The 11,769-nt window shown below is 40.7% G+C and overlaps 1 protein-coding gene across 1 annotated transcript in view; it reads right to left on the bottom strand.

Annotated features, from left to right (window-relative positions):
- Nucleotides 1-2,195, bottom strand: part of slc43a1b (solute carrier family 43 member 1b) — a 33,748-nt gene extending 31,553 nt beyond the window's left edge. Inside the window, exon 1 of the mRNA XM_079499630.1 lies at nucleotides 1,974-2,195. The gene's annotated coding sequence lies outside the window, so the exon portion shown is untranslated. The remainder of the gene's footprint in view (nucleotides 1-1,973) is intronic.
- Nucleotides 2,196-11,769: the final 9,574 nt, after the last annotated feature.

The following is an 11,769-nucleotide window of genomic DNA, read 5'->3' as shown; positions in this document are numbered from 1 at the left end:
ATTAGAAAGCCTACTTTCCTTAGTGGAAGCACTCTGAGTCCCCCACCACACGTATAAAAGGTACTTTTTGGCCAGAAAGGGATTTTTTTTCACTGGAGGCAAAATATTCTGTATGAGGGTTTTCTCTTGGCAATATCAGTTTCGGTGGAAAAATAATCGCTTTTTGGCCAAAAAGTACCTTTTTTACGTGTGGTGGGGGGCTCAGAGTGCTTCCACTAAGGAAAGTAGGCTTTCTAATGACACAACCCGCCTTTGTATTGGTGAGAAGCAAAAACGTTATTTTTATTTATGCTAAAGACGAGAGGCTGGTCTGCATTTATGCGAGCCCTGGAAGTCAGTAACATAGCTCTAAACGGAAACGGCATAGAGCTATGGACCAGAGCTAGGACCCCCACTACATATTGTATAAAAATATGTTGCAGAATAATCTTTTTCAAGTTATTTTCAGCTAACGTTCCCCTCAAAAAATGTAAAAACATAGTTCCTATCACGCAAAGATTTGGTGCCCCTCTGTACTAACTCTGAGGACCCCCTATGGATCCCGGACATCCTGTTGAAGACTCCTGGTCTGTGGGACTGTCACTTTCTTGTAAGTGTGTTTCCTGTACGTTTTTGACGAATTGTGACACTGTCTGGTAACCAGATCTGCACAGCATCAACGTAACTTCCTGGGGCGGTATAACTATACTTCCTCTACTTCCACTTAGATTCCAAGTGAAAGTACAGGACACTTTTCAGACGCAGTTCTTGTCCATTCTACTGCACATGTAGAGAGGGGTGGTGCATGGGGGAGGGGGAGAGAGAGAGAGAGAGAGAGAGAGAGAGAGAGAGAGAGAGAGAGAGAGAGAGAGAGAGACAGACAGAAATACAAAGGAAATGAACAGAAAATGTGATTGATTAAAGAAGGACCTGAAGGAAGAGTGGGACAGAGTGATGGGAAATGACTACAGATCGACAAGGAGACCAGAAAATAATGGAATGAGATGACGCCACATAATGATAGAGAGAATAGACATGACAGTCCCAGAAAAGAAACACACTATATAATACACACATAGAGAGAGAGAGAGAGAGAGAGAGAGAGAGAGAGGAAGAGAGAGAGAGAGAGAGAGAGAGAGAGAGAGAGAGAGAGAGAGAGAGAGCACGCTCAGTGGTTCAACGAATGACAGCTGATGCATGCAGGAGGTCAAATAGTACACAAAAGAGGCAGGCAATGCATCACCAATCACCACAATTCTTTTAGCACCTGGCCTACATCAACCTCTTCAAGTCTGTATGTTTGTTTGTTTGTTTGTTTGTTTGTTTGTTTGTTTGTTTGTTCGTTTGTTAATAAATAAGACTATATCATCATGCTATTTCCAGTACGTTATTAAGCCAATGATGTAGCCTATAGCCTACAGTACAGTACAGCCCTATAGCCTACTGTGGTCAAACTGTGCAAACTGTTGGGAAATAAATGTTTGAGTAGTGAGGAAACACATGGCCTGCTCATTCACAGTGCACGCACGCACGCACGCACACGTCTCACACACACACACACACACACACACACACACACACACACACACACACACACACACACACACACACAATTGGCGCGCACATGCATGACATCAGCAGGAAACATACAATGTAGTATGTAAAGTTGTATCTCTATGAGTTCAGTTGTAATACTTTTAGATTGATTTGAGCCATTATCCATTTGGCTCCATTTGGACAGGATAGACCTAGCCTAAGATTTAGACTCGTGGATGTATTTCTCGATTCTGACGTCATCACCCGACGTCAGAATCGATAAATAAAATACATCTACGAGAGTCTAAATCTTAGGCTAGGATAGACCTATGTGTCTAAATTCATAAACGGTCTGGAGAAAAGGAATACATGCTTATATTAATGTCACATGATCATATAGTTAGCCTACTAGTCAACATCAGCAAGCACACAAAGTTAAATATTTTAAATTCACTTACTTCCAACCGGCGCAAAGAACAGTCAACTTCTTTGTCCAGTTCCTTCTGTCTTTTGTGCTCTTGCTGCTCGAAAGTGGGAATTATATTACTTCTCTGACTCTTTCTTTCTTTCTTTCTTTTTTTTCTTCCTCCGGGGACGTTTTTCCACCAGTACAGTTACAGTAACAACCCCTCTACTATTTCAACGCTCACATCTGTTTTACCTCTCTCTCTCTCTCTCTCTCTCTCCACTCTGCTCATGCTCTGCCCCTCTGTCTTCACACACACACCCACCCACGCACGCACGCACCCACGCACGCACGCACGCACGCACGCGCGCACACACACACACACACACACACACACACACACACACACACACACACGCACACACACGCACTCTATAAACTCTTGAGTCTTTGCAACTATAAATGGAAAGTGCTTTCCTCTACGAAACACACTACGCACACATCGTGCGCGCGGTATGAGTGAGTGACGCAGCTTTTTCAATGCTCTGTGCAGGCTGGCTGAACTATGTTATGACGCATAATGGTGCTGCAGGTCTGAGTGTGACTGTGAGCTGATAAAAACCTAAATTGTGTAGGCTACACTTTAAACTTTTTTTAAAAAAATGTTTTTTTTTAGCCTACTTTGCTTTAGTCTTCTATATAGAGTTTACAATTAAAGTAGGCTAATATTTTCGATATGAAAATAAAAATATATAGCCTACATTTGAAAGTGAAGGTGGTTAAATCAATGAAACGTATAGCAGTGGGCGTGGTTTTCTGGACCCACTGAAAAGTGGGTCATTCATTTTTTCTCATATAGATTTAGCTACAAAAATATTTATACCAATTATTTTATGCCTAGAATCAAGCCATCCAGGAATCATTACCATAAAACATTTGATTCAGTGAAGAAAAATGTTTGAATATTTGATATAGCCTACTACATTTAATAAATACCCTTTGTTTAGCGGTTTTCATTTTTCTTTCTTCACAGAAGCAAAGGTTTTCTACTCATGATTCACCAGGATCCTGGATGGCTTAATTGATTCTAGGCTTAAAATAATTGATATAAATATTTTTGTAAATCTCTATGGGAAAAACGAATGGCAATTTTCAGTGCGTCCAGACAACCACACACACTGCTATGCTCTAGTCTAGAGTCTAGTCTATAGCCTAGTCCTACTACATGACTATTGATTGATTGATTGACAATTGTATTCACAGTATGTAGAATGGGTACATTTCAAACGAAAACACGAAAGTCAATACAACAACTGTTACGAGGACGAAACCATGAAGCACCAAGACTTGTTTACATGATACATCAGGGTCCTCCATTTTCAATTCATCAAAACATTACAATGTTCAAACAACAAACAACAGTTCAAATAACTACTGTATGCATTGAATCAGATCGAGGTTCCATGCAGGCAGCAACAATGATCACATGCCAAGCCTCAACAACACACACTGCTATGCTCTAGTCTAGAGTCTAGTCTATAGCCTAGTCCTACTACATGACTATTGATTGATTGATTGATTGATTGATTGACAATTGTATTCACAGTATGTAGAATGGGTACATTTCAAACGAAAACACGAAAGTCAATACAACAACTGTTACGAGGACGAAACCATGAAGCACCAAGACTTGTTTACATGATACATCAGGGTCCTCCATTTTCAATTCATCAAAACATTACAATGTTCAAACAACAAACAACAGTTCAAATAACTACTGTATGCATTGAATCAGATAGAGGTCTAGTCTATAGCCTAGTCCTACTACATGACTATTGATTGATTGATTGATTGATTGATTGACAATTGTATTCACAGTATGTAGAATGGGTACATTTCAAACGAAAGCACGAAAGTCAATACAAAAACTGTTACGAGGACGAAACCATGAAGCACCAAGACTTGTTTACATGATACATCAGGGTCCTCCATTTTCAATTCATCAAAACATTACAATGTTCAAACAACAAACAACAGTTCAAATAACTACTGTATGCATTGAATCAGATCAAGGTTCCATGCAGGCAGCAACAATTTGATCACATGCCAAGCCTCAACAACACACACACACACACACACACACACACACACACACACACACACACACACACACACACACACACACACACACACACACACACACACACACACACACACACACACACACACACACACACACACACACACACCCTTCCTAGTCTGAATTGTGTCAGATTGCTCAATATTGTTAAGCACTACTGCAACATAATTGTCAGTTTTGCTCAATACTGTTAACCACTTAGACCCCATGGTTGAGTGGAGTCCCGGCCTCAGCCCAGGGCTCTATGCTGGTGTATTTTCAGTTTTCTGTTATTGTGGGTATTCTGGGAGCTAGTCGTTCTGCTATCTTCAGCCAAAGCTTTTGCCACAATTCGGATGCTGCATGGGTTTAAGAAGTGGTTAAGCACTGTCTGTAAGCACACTGTGTAATTGTGAGAATGAGCCATTTTGCGGCTGGAAGCAGTAGGCCTACAGAGGCGCTTGTTGTAAAGTGCAACCAAAAAGTGCTTTATTCAACAACAGCCAAAAACACAAGCTCCAGGTGACATGGTGGTGACTGGCTCTCATCCGACCACCAACTCTCTGTTGTATCCTTTTATACTCAGCTCAGCTGGACGCAATTAGTTTGGACTGCACCATGTCAAGGGGTATATTAAAACTCCCTGAACTACACCACAAATGCTTCTAGAACAATATCCTTCACAAGCTCTAAACACACATTACAATAACCCCCCTCTGCCATTCTAACTTGGTCCAACCCAATTATATTGGCAAACATAATTTACATCATCACTTTAATTCACTTATATTAGCATTACCCATATTTCACACATCTTAATGGTCTACTCTCTGTTGCATTTACCAGATTATCAAATATTCTGTCTCCAGGCCACAGGTGGATAGTTAGCTGAGTGTCTCCAGGCCACAGGTGGATAGTTAGTATATTCTGTCTCCAGGCCACAGGTGGATAGTTAGCTGAGTGATATCAAATATTCTGTCTCCAGGCCACAGGTGGATAGTTAGCTGAGTATAATATTCTGTCTCCAGGCCACAGGTGGATAGTTAGTATATTATATAGTAGATAGTTAATATTCTGTCTCCAGGCCACAGGTGGATAGTTAGCTGAGTATAATATTCTGTCTCCAGGCCACAGGTGGATAGTTAGCTGAGTGGCCAGCTCAGCTGGACAGGAAAGACAGGAAACAACTTAAAACAGTTCAATGTAATCAACGATTCAACAAAACAATTATGACTGCATTTCTTTACTGTGCAAACTACAATGTGCAAATTACGCCATGAAAATACATATGCTATCAATCAAGACATACAGGTTACAATGTCTATGTGCAAAGGACAAGTACAGACCTCTGTTACAGTTCATTAATTTCTAGCCCTGAAACATGACTCCACGTCATAATCACGACAGTCATGACGCAAGTCACGCAACTGAAGCCAGTTTTATGCGATCGCTATATTTACACTGGAAACATGTACATAAACATTCAGATTTCAAATATAAAGTACTTATCACGTGTGCCACGGGTGTTAGGAATTTGCTGGGGCAGTGATTAGCATTGCTGCATCCCGTGTTGTTTAATAAAAAGCATTTTTATCCGAGCGCCCCGGCTACGTTTCTCAAACGGGGTGCGTTCAGAAAACTCACAGTTGCACACCGGGAGCGCACTCGCCTATTAGTCTGTATTTGGCAGTGCGGTCAGCGTGCCTATATCAAACACACCCATGTGTTTCAGAGTGCCACACTCCTCCCGACCGATAGGGGCGCGTAGTTGATAGCCGCAATGGCCAAAAAACAGCTCGGATAAAAATACCTTTTACGCGGAATGCAGCAATGCTAATCGCTGTCCCAGCAAATTTCTAACACCCGTGGCCCACGGGATGAGTATACTTTATATTTGAAATCTGAATGTTTATGTACATGTTTTCAGTGTAAATGTAGCGATCGCGTAAAACAGGCGGAAGTTATGACGCTCGTGAAGTACGTACGAGCGTCATGTGAACCATGGCTAATTAATTTCATATGTTGATCTGACCTCATCAAAACTTCACTTACATGCTCCATACTGTATGTGGTCAGTACAAAACCCTAGATCTCCGTGACCAGATTTGACTGAGAGCCTGCCATCGCGCAAATTACAGCTTTTCACCAGAGGAGAAAAACCTTTTTTTTTTTTTTTTTTAAATGAGTTTATAGCACAGGCAGACTCTTCACATACTAGAGCATGTCTGAAATAAATGTCAGAGCTGAAATCGACATCAATACGTCAATATTAAATAAATGCCCAAACATGTAGCTAGGTGTAATGTTAGAGACCACAGAAGTGAACCTTTCAAGCCTGTTTTCTCAACTCGCTGTTTTCTGCAAGACATTACTCTATAAGCCATATCTCCAAAACTGGTGGGTCAAACTGAACAACCAATATGTAAATTTGAAGCTATGATTCCCTGCTTTCATATGACATGAAAAAACAAAAATTCAAAAAAATCCAATGGCAGTCCCTCAGTCACATTTTGTCACTACGGAGCTGGCCCGTTCTGACATATCACAATGATGGTCTGTCAACTCTACCTTCAAAACTCCTTCACAGGCCTCAGTCACATGGTTTGATGACACAACCTTTTTGCATGGCTGGTCTTCTGCCCCCCCCCCCATGCAACAAGGTCGTGTCATCAAACCATGTGAGTCCCATTGGAAATGCATTGAGGTGGCCATGACACACAGAAGCCACAGGACACAAGCGTGTCTTTAGGTGTGAATGAGGCCTTGCAGCACAGGACACCGGACAGCAGGCTTGCCTCTGCAGGAAGCTCTGTTGTTTCAGCGCGACCTCGCTTCTCGCCCTCAGGGCGTCTTACTGATTTAATAATGAATTGATTAATAACAGTTATAATAATAATAATAATAATAATAATAATAATAATAATAATAATAATAATAATTATTATTATTGTAAGAAGATACCACATATTCGTGAAAATCCATATTGGCAAAAAATACGCCGGATGTCATCCCAAAAGTATTAGAGGTTGCAACACATTTGAGCATAAAAGCCAGCCATTATCTCTGCCAACAAGTTAATAACTCAGAAAACATCCAGAGATTTGGATTCGGATCTCCAGTACCAGTTGGCCACGTGCCAAGTGTTTTGTGACGAGCTAGAGCTCAGCAGCTGGCAGACTACATTTCTAAAGCTTCTAACATTCACTTTAGTCTTCCACTGGGAAAAATTAAGTAGATGTGTATACTGACACAATTATACGAAATCGAGCATCGCAATAGTTCAGGCAGGTTAACCCATTTTGACCTGAGATCAGATTCTAAAAATGTCTTCTACATCCTGAGTTTTCTGAAAAAGCTATGTTTCTATGTCAGTCGTTCTTCGATTTTTCAAAAATAGCAGACCTACAAGCTGCCACTCGGTGGCGCGCTACGAGCTTGTAGATCTGCTATTTTTCATAATGCTAACACCAAAATGGGTTGTGGCATATACAGTATAGGTCTTCTCATGTATGATTCTGCGGATTGTATGACGTTATATTTAACTTATATGTATCGTAGGCTCTGCTTCTGCATGGGGGGTTAGTGATCTCAGACTGTGTGTGCCATGCTTGTGCAGATGATATGTCACAGGAGCATGAGACACACACCTCCAAACTGTGTGACAGAACCTCTATAGCAGAACCCTAGTCACTCAATCTTCACATTTCACCTTTGTGAAACACTGTGTGTGTGTGTGTGTGTGTGTGTGTGTGTGTGTGTGTGTGTGTGTGTGTGTGCGTGCGTGCGTGCGTGCCTGCCTGCCTGCCTGCCTGCCTGTCTGTCTGTCTGTCTGTCCTACCCAGAACCTTCTATAGATTACATAAGTCCTGATGTAATTCCTGCTACCCCTCGGTCATGGAAGTACCTTTTCTATTGAAAATACCATAGGGACATTTTAGATAGTGTAATACTGTTACGAAAATAAACAAATCAGCCCGTGATTCTGTTAGCTATGAGAATCGATCTGTGTTGCTTATTATATTGAGTTACATTCGATAATGTCTGTGTTTGGAGACTTATATTATTATCCTGTTATCCATCATTTCTCCACTTGGTGTCCCTGTTCACCTCCTTAGTTTCTGCTAATCACTTACATTTTGTGATAACCACTTTCTGTCACCAACTCACAGAGCCATGACATCACATTTCATGGTCAGTATCATGTCAGTATCATGGTCAGAATCATGTCATGTCAGTATCATGTCAGTATCATGGTCAGTATCATGTCAGTATCATGTCAGTATCATGTCAGTATCATGGTCAGTATCATGTCAGTATTATGGTCAGTATCATGTCAGTATCATGGTCAGTATCATGGTCAGTATCATGTCAGTATCATGTCAGTATCATGTCAGTATCATGGTCAGTATCATGACAGTATCATGTCAGTATCATGTCAGTATCATGGTCAGTATCATGTCAGTATCATGGTCAGTATCATGTCAGTATCATGGTCAGAATCATGCCAGTATCATGTCAGTATCATGGTCAGTATCATGTCAGTATCATGTCAGTATCAACTTCAGTATCATGTCAGCATCATGGTCAGTATCATGGTCAGTAGCATGTCAGTATCATGGTCAGTATCATGTCAGTATCATGTCAGTATCATGTCAGTATCATGGTCAGTATCATGGTCGGAATCATGTCATGTCAGTATCATGGTCAGTATCATGTCAGTATCATGTCAGTATCATGTCAGTATCATGTCAGTATCATGGTCAGTATCATGTCAGTATCATGGTCAGAATCATGTCATGTCAGTATCATGGTCAGTATCATGTCAGTATCATGTCAGTATCATGTCAGTATTATGGTCAGTATCATGTCAGTATCATGGTCAGTATCATGTCAGTATCATGGTCAGTATCATGTCAGTATCATGTCAGTATCATGTCAGTATCAACTTCAGTATCATGTCAGCATCATGGTCAGTGTCATGGTCAGTAGCATGTCAGTATCATGGTCAGAATCATGTCAGTATCATGTCAGTATCATGTCAGTATCATGGTCAGTATCATGGTCGGAATCATGTCATGTCAGTATCATGGTCAGTATCATGTCAGTATCATGTCAGTATCATGTCAGTATCATGTCAGTATCATGGTCAGTATCATGTCAGTATCATGGTCAGAATCATGTCATGTCAGTATCATGGTCAGTATCATGTCAGTATCATGTCAGTATCATGTCAGTATCATGTCAGTATCATGTCAGTATTATGGTCAGTATCATGTCAGTATCATGGTCAGTATCATGTCAGTATCATGGTCAGTATCATGTCAGTATCATGTCAGTATCATGTCAGTATCATGGTCAGTATCATGTCAGTATCATGGTCAGTATCATGTCAGTATCATGTCAGTATCATGTCAGTATCATGGTCAGTATCATGTCAGTATCATGGTCAGTATCATGTCAGTATCATGTCAGTATCATGTCAGTATCATGGCAGTATCATGGTCAGTATCATGTCAGTATCATGTCAGTATTATGGTCAGTATCATGTCAGTATCATGGTCAGTATCATGTCAGTATCATGGTCAGTATCATGTCAGTATCATGTCAGTATTATGGTCAGTATCATGGTCAGTATCATGTCAGTATCATGGTCAGTATCATGTCAGTATCATGACAGTATCATGTCAGTATCATGTCAGTATCATGGTCAGTATCATGTCAGTATCATGTCAGTATTATGGTCAGTATCATGTCAGTATCATGTCAGTATCATGTCAGTATCAAGGTCAGTATCATGTCAGTATCATGGTCAGTATCATGTCAGTATCATGTCAGTATCATGTCAGTATCATGGTCAGTATCATGTCAGTATCATGTCAGTATTATGGTCAGTATCATGACAGTATCATGGTCAGTATCATGGTCAGTATCATGACAGTATCATGGTCAGTATCATGACAGTATCATGGTCAGTATCATGACAGTATCATGGTCAGTATCATGACAGTATCATGGTCAGTATCATGGTCAGTATCATGACAGTATCATGGTCAGTATCATGACAGTATCATGGTCAGTATCATGACAGTATCATGACAGTATCATGGTCAGTATCATGACAGTATCATGACAGTATCATGACAGTATCATGGTCAGTATCATGACAGTATCATGACAGTATCATGGTCAGTATCATGTCAGTATCATGTCAGTATCATGGTCAGTATCATGTCAGTATCATGACAGTATCATGGTCAGTATCATGTCAGTATCATGACAGTATCATGTCAGTATCATGCAGTCGCATGTCAGTATCAAAATGATACTGAGCTAGTCAGGAACATAATTATAAAACTAATATAATAATACTCAACTTGGATCTACCATTTTTTGGCGAAGTGATTTGGGACGGGGAAAAGTGGTCCATGCAGTTGGTCTAGACTCTAGAGGGCTTAAGTGAGCCTGATTTATGCTTACTTGCGATACAAGTACGACAGAGCATAAATCAGGCATCAGTACACAGCCTGGAGGAGGGTCACATGCCCTGTTGAGAAATGTATGAAAGTACAAACCAGACTGATGGTGTTGCGTGGTTGTGGTTCAAGTTTCACTAGCAGGTGATTCAGACATCAGGTGAACAGTACAACAGGCAGGAGGTACTCATTTTGACCTGCATTGATATGTGGGACAGATTCACGTCATGTTGTGGTGCAATCAATTTACAGCGAATTGCTCTGCTACTGTAGTAGCTGAAGTACGCAAGTACAGTAGTCATAACCACTGTGTGTGTGTGTGTGTGTGTGTGTGTGTGTGTGTGTGTGTGTGTGTGTGTGTGTGTGTGTGTGTGTGTGTGTGTGTGTGTGTGTGTGTGTGTGTGTGTGTGTGACTAAAGACAAAAAACTCCCATATCTGCTGGGCAAAGTACGACAATGTGCAAACACAGCAGCAAGATTCGTGAGCTACTGTGATAGAAGGATATCAAATGGAACACAACCACCCTAAAGACTAATCATTGTATATTCCTGCCCTATACCTGCATCGAGTGATCTTGGTACATAGACATTTATCTATTGAAGATTCTGACTCTCAAATGTACATAATGTTTGTTTTGATTGAATATTGTTGTATTGTTGTATTGTGCTTCCTGCTTTGGCAATGTAAACGTATGTTTTCTCATGCCAGTAAAGCCCTTCGAATTGAATTGAATTGAATTGAGTTGAATTGAATTGAATTGAATTGAATTGAATTGAATTGAATTGAATTGAATTGAATTGAATTGAATTGAATTGAATGTGTGTGCGTGCGTGTGAGCAGTCTTTTATAGTGTTTGAGACGACACTGGCCATGTGTCTCGCCTTCCTCTGATTGCCTCTGGCTCCACCCTCCAAACCAGCACTGCAATTAACTGGCATTTTATAGGCAGTAATCACTCGCACACATAATCCTGACCAAAGGCCATGGGATCCGTCACACTGTCAATGTAGCTTTGAATGCAAATATGCTAGTCAGAAGTCTTTTAGACAGAGCAATACAGGGATGAAAAAAGTAAATAAACTAGATAAAGTGCCCCTCGGGACATAGGTCTCCACCAGGGCAGGTCAGGTTGTGGCCTCCTGGTGGTGCTATAATAGGCCAATGTGAAAAGGGTGCCATTTCTTCTTAAGCCTTGGATGGCAATTGGATGATTTGAGGCATTTTGTTCCAAAAATGTGTTTTGCAAAAATCCACC

This window comes from Electrona antarctica (genome assembly GCF_951216825.1).
Source record: "Electrona antarctica genome assembly, chromosome: 4".
NCBI classification, from domain to species: Eukaryota; Metazoa; Chordata; class Actinopteri; order Myctophiformes; family Myctophidae; genus Electrona; species Electrona antarctica.
This window is presented reverse-complemented; position numbering and strand designations above follow the sequence as displayed.